Here is an 8,295-nt window from a genome sequence, read left to right as displayed (position 1 = left end):
GCCAGACTCCAAGCCCTTTTCTTTGGAGAATAGTAATGGTCTCTTTGCAGTTTTACTGACGTGTGTCAAAGTGTGCCAGTCCCAGGTGTGCTGAATCTTGAAGGAAAAGATTTTCTCACAATCTAGCAATCAGCCCCTATTGGATTTTAGTTAGGAAATCAGAAATGCATGAGGTACGTTAAAGTGTGTTAGAAGCAATGGGAAGCATGGGAATCACTTCACAGCATCGCCCTCTCTCCTTCTGTTCCAGCCCCTTTGCTGCCCTGGCTTCTCTTGCTGTTGGGCAACGGGGCAGAGTTGAAAGTCATCTCAATAGAATCAACTCTCCAGAACCTCAGGATGAAAACTTAGTGAGGTTAAAAAGCGGAGAGCATATCCAAGCTGGACTAGCTGCATTGATTTCCTCTTTCTATTGAAAGAATGGCATATTCATTCGGGGTTAGAGGTTGACTTGAACAACCGTGAGAAGGGCAGGATTGGAGATCTGTCTCCATGCACTTCACAGCTAGACCTGTCTGCTTCCCTTTAGAAATGTAGAACAAGAGAGGGTCTTGTAAGTATATTTGTGCTCCTGTAGAATGGAAGCAATAGAAACTGAAGTTCTCTATCTGTTTACAGGCATCAATTAGAGCTCTTCTAAACTGACCTGCTAAAGACCTCAACCCCTACCCCCAGGGACCACCTTGTCACAGAATAAGTTTGCAGACCAGTGCCAGCTCCATACTAGCTCTCTTCCTCTCTCTTCCCCATCCCACACCTGGCGTCCATACTGAATATCTAAACCCTAGGGCATGCGTGTGTGGCCATTTTCTCAGATCTTCCACCATTTATAGGAAATGTAGATCTAGCTTGGTGCTGAGTCTCTGCCAGGAGGCACACATGGCTGGTTCTGCCATTCCCTATGACACGGATGGAATCTGGAGCACTATGAGGCAAAGCCATACCAGACTGTTCATTTCTGATGAGTATGCAACCTTTCCCTTGATGTTCTGAGGAGGTTCAGTGCAGGAGCTGCCTTTTATGTCTCATCCTGTTCCAAGTTAAGAGCATTGCGTTCCCACTTTTCAGTCTTAAGCTTTCCTGAATACAGCGGGGCTAGGTGGGAATGAGGGCCATATGTAATCACAGGTCTGGTGTAGTAAGGGGATCTGATATTAACTCCAAGGATGGTACACTGAAATTGAAGGGGGAAGAACTTCTGCTTTAGATGGTCTCTTTTCAAAGCTGCCCTATGACTAAAGTAGGCTACTTTAATGCCACAGGCCTGTATGGTCCAGTAGGGAGAGGGGAGCTGCTGTATTGGATGGGCTCAGAAGATGCAGTAAGGTGTTCCTGTCTTGCATCTCACTGTTCAGCTTGTAAGTTTTAGTTCTCTGTGTATTGAGAGTTGGGTTATTTTTTTGTTGTTGTTGTCAACTGTTGTCCTGTGATTGTTTTTACCCATTTGCCCTCTCCCTTGTAGATGATCTCTCCCTAGACTGACCAGTCTGTGTATGAGAATTTTCCTGTTTTTAGAAATACTGTAATGTATGGACTCTGCCTTATGTTCTTGTTATGTGTCCATTGACTGACTTGGTCCAGTTTGGAAAAACTCCATTGTATCTGACCGCCATGAGCAGAAGGAACATGACACTTTCAGCATAAAGCTCTCCTCTGCATCTTGCTGGCATGGTGCCTTGGTGAACCAGCTGCTCAGATGGACTTGAGTTAAGTTCTAACTCAGCTGCTTTGATTCAAGGAGTATATTTCTGGATGAGGACCAAATTAAATTTTTTAAAATGTTGATGGTGGGGAGGAGAGTTTTGCCTATGGGTGAGGGAGGAGCCTTCTGCTCATTATCTGCTAACCTGATAATGGAGGCCTGGCATAACTTTCATTTTTCATAAACCACTGTTTCTGTACAAAGAGCCTTTTAATTGTGTCTTGTGGTATAAAATGGAGTGTCACCTCTCTCCCTCTCTCTTTGGTATATGATCTTCTTTACGTCATAATTGAAAAAGAGGATTATATGGTTTAAGTGTTCAGAGAATTGAAGTGAGACAAGGTGACTGTACAGCCTGGGATGGTAATATATACATGATATATCTATGCCTCTTCATTCACTACTATTCCATTGGGTTTCTGTATGAAACTTGTAAGATCAGAATTCCCCATGTGGCAGGAAGTCATACATAGGAAATCATAGCCCAAACCCCAACTGATGTGCTTTTACTGTTAATATGCTAGAACGGCTAATTACCTCAAAATGCCCATTTATAAGTTTCTATAGGTTACGTGGCAGGGTGAGAGAAATGGAACAGCGTGGGCAAAGTAAAATTGCCTTTTTAGTTACCTTTACCCACAGCTCCAATTTAATTAGTATGCCCAGTGATTTGCGCTAATAAGCAAATCTCAGGGCTACAGCAGCTTTCAGCTTCTCACTCTGATTGTCCTACTCCTTGAGTAGATTCATAGGGTACGTCTACACTGCAGTTAAAAACTTGTGGCTGACCTATGCCAGCTTGACTTGGGCTTGCAGGGCTCAGGCTTGTGGGGCTGCTTAGGGAGACATTCAGGCTCAGGCTGGAGCTTGGGCTCTAGGATCCTGCGAGGTCCCAGAGGTTGAGCTGGAGCCCAACTCTGAACATCTGCACCTCAATTGAACAGCCCCGCGAGCCTGAGTCAGCTGGCACGGGCCAGCCACGGGTATCTAATTGCAGTGCAGACATACATTTTGTGGCAACAACATTGGGATGAAACCAACGCATTTTGTCTTAAATTGTACTGCATTAGTGAAGTTCTGGATTGACATGTCTAAAAAGTGATCCTGTCAAGCTTGTGCCTCTCTGCTGCATGTGGTTACAATCTGAACCATCTGGGCTTCCTGAAGACTAACAGCCAAAGAAGGCAGGAAATCCACCAAGTTCCTGGAAGAGGCCCTGGGAAAGTGTGCACAGTCAGTCTCTTCAGAAGAGTGTTTAAAACCCTCCTCTTCTTTCCTTTGGATCTGTCTAATTGGATCCAATTTTATTTTTCAAGTTACGTGCAGTTAAGGTAGCTCTTCTGTTCCAGAGTCAAATCCCACATGAAACTGAACACATAGGAATTATAGCACTTAAAATCCTTAATATAGGCCTGACTGCCCTTTACTGAAAGATTTGCATGCTGCTTGAATCTTATAGAACACATACCTCTGTGATGACCTTTTGAACTGTAATGATGCATTATACAGACTTTTGGTTTAATACAGAACTCTCTTTCTAGCTATAGTAAGGCCTTCCTCACTGTGTCTAGATTCATTGCCAGGTTTCAGAGAAGCGTTGATTCCTACAAATCTGGATATTTTATCTGTCCTGTCTTTAATTTCTGATGTCTGACTATACAACCAGGCCTTAAACGGGGAAATGATTCTTGTGGCTCTCTTTCTGCGGTGTTAAACATACAGACAAATTAGAAAAACATATGTGCACAATGCAAAAGCCATAATCAGATGCTCAGCTGGAACTGAACAAGAACAGTGGTGTCTGTCTGCTCTGCACCAGGCAATGGTGATTTAACTCCCTATGATCTAGGCACTTACTACCTTACCCTCCTCAGCCCCATATCTCTTGTTTCTGGAATTAAGTGCCCAAGGGTGCTTGTGGGCACAACTATCTTGGTCGGATTTCATACTCCTTGGTCTTATGTTGATCTTGACCTTTTCTTTGGTGACCTGTAGACAAAGAACATCCCTAGTTCTGTCAATAGGTTTTTACAGTGTATATTTATTTGTATCATCTCTTTTCTCTAGGAATGTAAAAGTGATCCTAAAATAAGATGTGTAATAAAATCAATCAGATTTATTGTATCTACCAAAATGTGCACTTTTTCCATTCTTAAATGAATTTATAAATCATTGCAATGTTCACAGATCCTTAGGCTTTTGTAAAACATAAGGTCCTCTTTCTATTCGGAAATGTTGTTTGCAGAAGCTAACTTATCATAATTAAGCAATGAAATGTAAATGTAATGCTAATGAAAGGTGACATACTGTAGCTCCAGAGAACAGCATACTCCTGTTATCAACAGAATAGGCATAGTTCAAGCCATAGTAGCACCAGTGTTCCAATCCCCTCTCTGCAAATAAGGTTCACCTCTACCTTAGAGAGACCACTTGTGGGGTGAAAGGGTAGTTTAGTCCTTGTGTTCTTTCTGCTGAGTGCAAAAAGAGATCCAATTAGTGGTAATTATGGTGGGGTTTTTTGTGATATAAACACCTAGAAAATGGAGTGAGATCACTGAGCTCATTTCATATAGATCACTGAATAGTGAATATGTTGAGGTCTCGAATGAAAGTTTAGTATTTTGGTTGGAAAGGAACACTGTCTTTCTCTCTATTTATTTAATTTGTTAAGTTTTATAAGCAGTAGCAAGTAATACTACCCTGTCTTTCATGAAGCCTGGCGTTCTGTTCCTCATATACTTTGTCATGGCATGGTGACGGATCTCTGTCCAAAAAAAAGAAAAAGTTCCAACAGAGAAGCTGGGGGAAACCCTAAAATTTCTCCTCAACCTTCTCTCACAACACGCACACACTCAACAATAAGGTCCAGATCCACAAAGGTATTTAGGCTCCTAACTCGTATTGATTTAAATGGAAGTTAGGAGCCTAAATACTTTGAAACTCTGGGCCTAAATCCTTTCGTCTTCTAGAAGGAAAGTAAGGTTGGAAGGGCATGCAGTCCCTAATTTTGGTCACTAGAGGGAAGTAAAGAGAACGACAATGGTCAAGGTTATATAGTAAAAGCTAGCTGCAGACAAGCAATATAAATAACACATGCTCTGGAGAGCCTTAACCTCTACAGCACAGCAATTCAGCTGATTGTAGAAGATAAAAGAAACAAGTCTGATGAGGAGAAGGTGTATTGGAAGCACTGAATACAACCCATCACTCTAAAATGCTCCAAACAACTACAGGAATCTGCAAGCTGGCCTTGAGGGGTTGTAATAAAAGAACGGCCATACTGAATCAGACCAATGGTCCATCTAGCCCAGTATCCTGTCTTCTGACCAGGTGCTTCAGAGGGGATGAACAGAACAGGTAATCATCAAGTGATCCATCACTCGTCACCCAATCCCAGCTTCTAGCAGAGAGGCACGGTACACTTCAGAGCATGGTTTTGCATCCCTGCCTGTCCTGGCTAATAGCCATTGATGGACCTATCCTTCATGAACTTATTGAGTTCGTTTTTTTTTTGTTTTTTTTTTAAACCCTTTTATAGTTTTGGCCTTCACAGCATCCTCTGACAAAGAGTTCCACAGGTTGACTATGCGTTGTGTGAAGAAATACTTTTTATTTGTTTTAATCCTGCTGCCTACTAATTTCATTTGGTGACCCCTAATTCTTGTGTTATGAGAAGGAGTAAATAACACTTCCTTATTCACTTTCACCACACCAGACTTGATTTTATAGACCTCTATATCACCCCTTAGTCATCCCTTTTCCAAGCTGAAAAGCCCCAATCCTATTACTCTCCTCAAAGAAGCTGTTTCATACCCCTAATCATTTTTGTTGCCCTTTTCTGTACCTTTTCCAATTCCAATTTTTTTTGAGATGCGGTGACCAGAGCTGCATGCAATATTCAAAATGTGGGCATACCATGGATTTATAACATAGCAATATAATATTTTCTGTCTTATTATCTATCCTTTTTGTAACGATTCTCAACATTGTTAGCATTTTTGACTGCCACTGCACATTGAGTGGATGTTTTCAGAGAACTATCTGCAATGACTCCGAGATCTCTTTCTTGAGTGGTAACAGCTAATTTAGACCCCATCATTTTATATGCATAGTTGGGATTGTTTTCCAATGTGCATTACTTTGCATTTATCAACACTGAATTTTTGCCATTTTGTTGCCAAGTCACCCAGTTTTGTGAGATCCCTTTGTATCTCTTCGGAGTCTACTTTGGACTTAACTATGTTGAGTAGTTTTGTATCATCTGCACATTTTGCCACCTCACTGTTTACTCCCTTTTTCCAGATCATTTATGAATATGTTGAACAGTACTGGTCCCAGTACAGTCCTCTGGGAGACATCATTATTTACCTCTCTCCATTTTGAAAACTGACCATTCCTACCCTTTGTTTCCTGTCTTTTAACTAGTTTCTGATCCATGCGTGGACCTTCCCTCTGATCCCAGGACAGCTTACTTTGATAAAGAGCGTTTGATGAGGGACCTTGTCAAAGCAGGAGGACCACGTGGTACCAACCACTTAGAGGGCAATAGTTTGACAATTTTTAATATTTATTTAACTGTTGGAGTTTTGTTTTAATTGCAAGAATTTGAATTTTGATTACGTATTTATAACAACCTGCTGGATCACATAATATAATTAGCACCCTAATAACTATATGCTATTAATCTGTTGTATTCTAAGTAGTTTTTTTAATACTGTGGTATTAGTCAAATACTCAAATGGTTTCTCTTTCCTCCTGCCCCACCCACCTGCTTCTCAAATGGCGTGCAATGGAGAGAGGCTTCTTTGTTGTAAGATTACCGGGTACTGAATATATGGCTAAATCAATTCTTTACAACAAAAGGGTTTGCTTTCGAACTGTTCTTCTAGTACTTTTTTATATTATATTAGCTTTGACTTTTGGCACGGGAAGCTGTGATTTTCACCAATTAGGAGGAAAAACCTCACTTTTTAAATAAGAATGGGAAAAAACATAATTTATTTTGTAAAATTAAACATAAATTAATATACTTTGTAAGCATAGTTATTCCTCAAACAGAAAGACATGTCCAAAATTAAAAGCTTCCAATTCTATAAGTAAAATACAAGAGCATAATTGTAGTCTGCAGTCTACTGCTAAAATGTCTATTGCTCTTTTGTAGTTAATCTTACATACCAACATGCATTTCCCAATTTATTTGCTATTTTAGGACCTGGCCTTTGTAATCAAACCTATGTAAATGAAGCTCTTATTGATACTGAATTGGCTGATCAGGAGTGGAAAAAAATTGTCAAAACACTGATTTCAACTGTCCTGGCTCTAATGATTTTATCTCCACAAATTTCCAACATTTTGGGGCAAAAATCTGTAACCCAACCTCCTTCACAAACAGATTTGAGGTAGAAATCTGGATCTGCAATTTTATATACTAAAAGAAAGGAACTGAGGATTGCATACACTCAGCCACATTTCAGCCTTTTCTTCTTTTCTTCTTGTGGGTTAAACGTACAACCTCCTTGGGATCCATTATGTTTGATAAGTAAAGGAAAGGGTTCAGTAGCATCTCTGAGGTTTTTTTGGTTTTGTTTTTTAGCCTGGTGCAGTTCCAGTCCTTTATTTAGATTAAGCCAGATTCCAATGAGGCTCCAACAAAGTGTCATTTGCCTGTACAGTACTTTGTGAAGTCCCCATGAAACCACCTTCATTTGGCTTTGTAAATATAGTGCCTCTCAACTGAGTGTCTCCTGTTATAAAAGCACTTGCTCTGTGAAGTCCTCATATTCATCTTAAAATACTTGGACACAATATTCTATGATTTCGGCTTATGAGAGAAATTGTTCTTTGTCACAAATGTAAGAAAATGTTATTGTTAGAATGTCCTTTTAAAATGTTGAGTGCCAAAGCCTTTCCCCATTACTCTTCATCTGCCTAGGACCAGAGTTGGAACACAAGCCTTTAAAAGATAGACCATGTCTACACTATGCATGCTAGAGCAATACGGCTGCAGCTATGCCCGTGTGGCACTATAGATGCTTCCTACATCGCTGGAAGGGATTTTTCTGTCAATGCAGGTAATCCACTTCCCTGAGCAGCAGTAGCTAAGTCAACGGAAGACTTTTCCCATCGACCTAGCCATGTCTACACCAGGGGTTATATTGTCACAGTTACAGCGCTCATGGCTGTGAATTTTTCACACCCCAAGCAAGGTAGTTAGGGTGATCTAAAAATATATAGAGCAGGGTTCAGCAACCATTCTGATAGAACAAAATGGTAATATTTGGATTGGGATGGACTGAGGATTCTATTCAGGAGGGTGTTGGGCCTAAAGGCCTGCAGCCTAAAGGTCTAGATCAGTGTTTCCCCAACCTGTCTGCCCTCAGCCTGAGCAGCTGTGCCACAGAATTTTCTGAAGAACTACTTGAGTTCTGGATTGGCTCATGAATATTCATGAGTTCATTTGGTTAGACTATATGGTGGTGTGCCTCAAAATAATTAACGGTATCAAGGGGTGCCACGGCAGAGAAAAGGCTGGGAATCACTGGTCTAGATTACTTCTGACTCTGCTAGTGACTGGTTATATGTCCTCAGCCAAA

The sequence above is a fragment of the Emydura macquarii genome, unplaced genomic scaffold (genome assembly GCF_026122565.2).
Source record: "Emydura macquarii macquarii isolate MOO-44397 ecotype Brisbane River unplaced genomic scaffold, CSIRO-AGI_Emac_v2 contig_1483, whole genome shotgun sequence".
Taxonomy (NCBI): domain Eukaryota; kingdom Metazoa; phylum Chordata; order Testudines; family Chelidae; genus Emydura; species Emydura macquarii.
The sequence above is the reverse complement of the archived record's forward strand: the minus strand, read 5'-3'. Positions refer to the sequence as shown.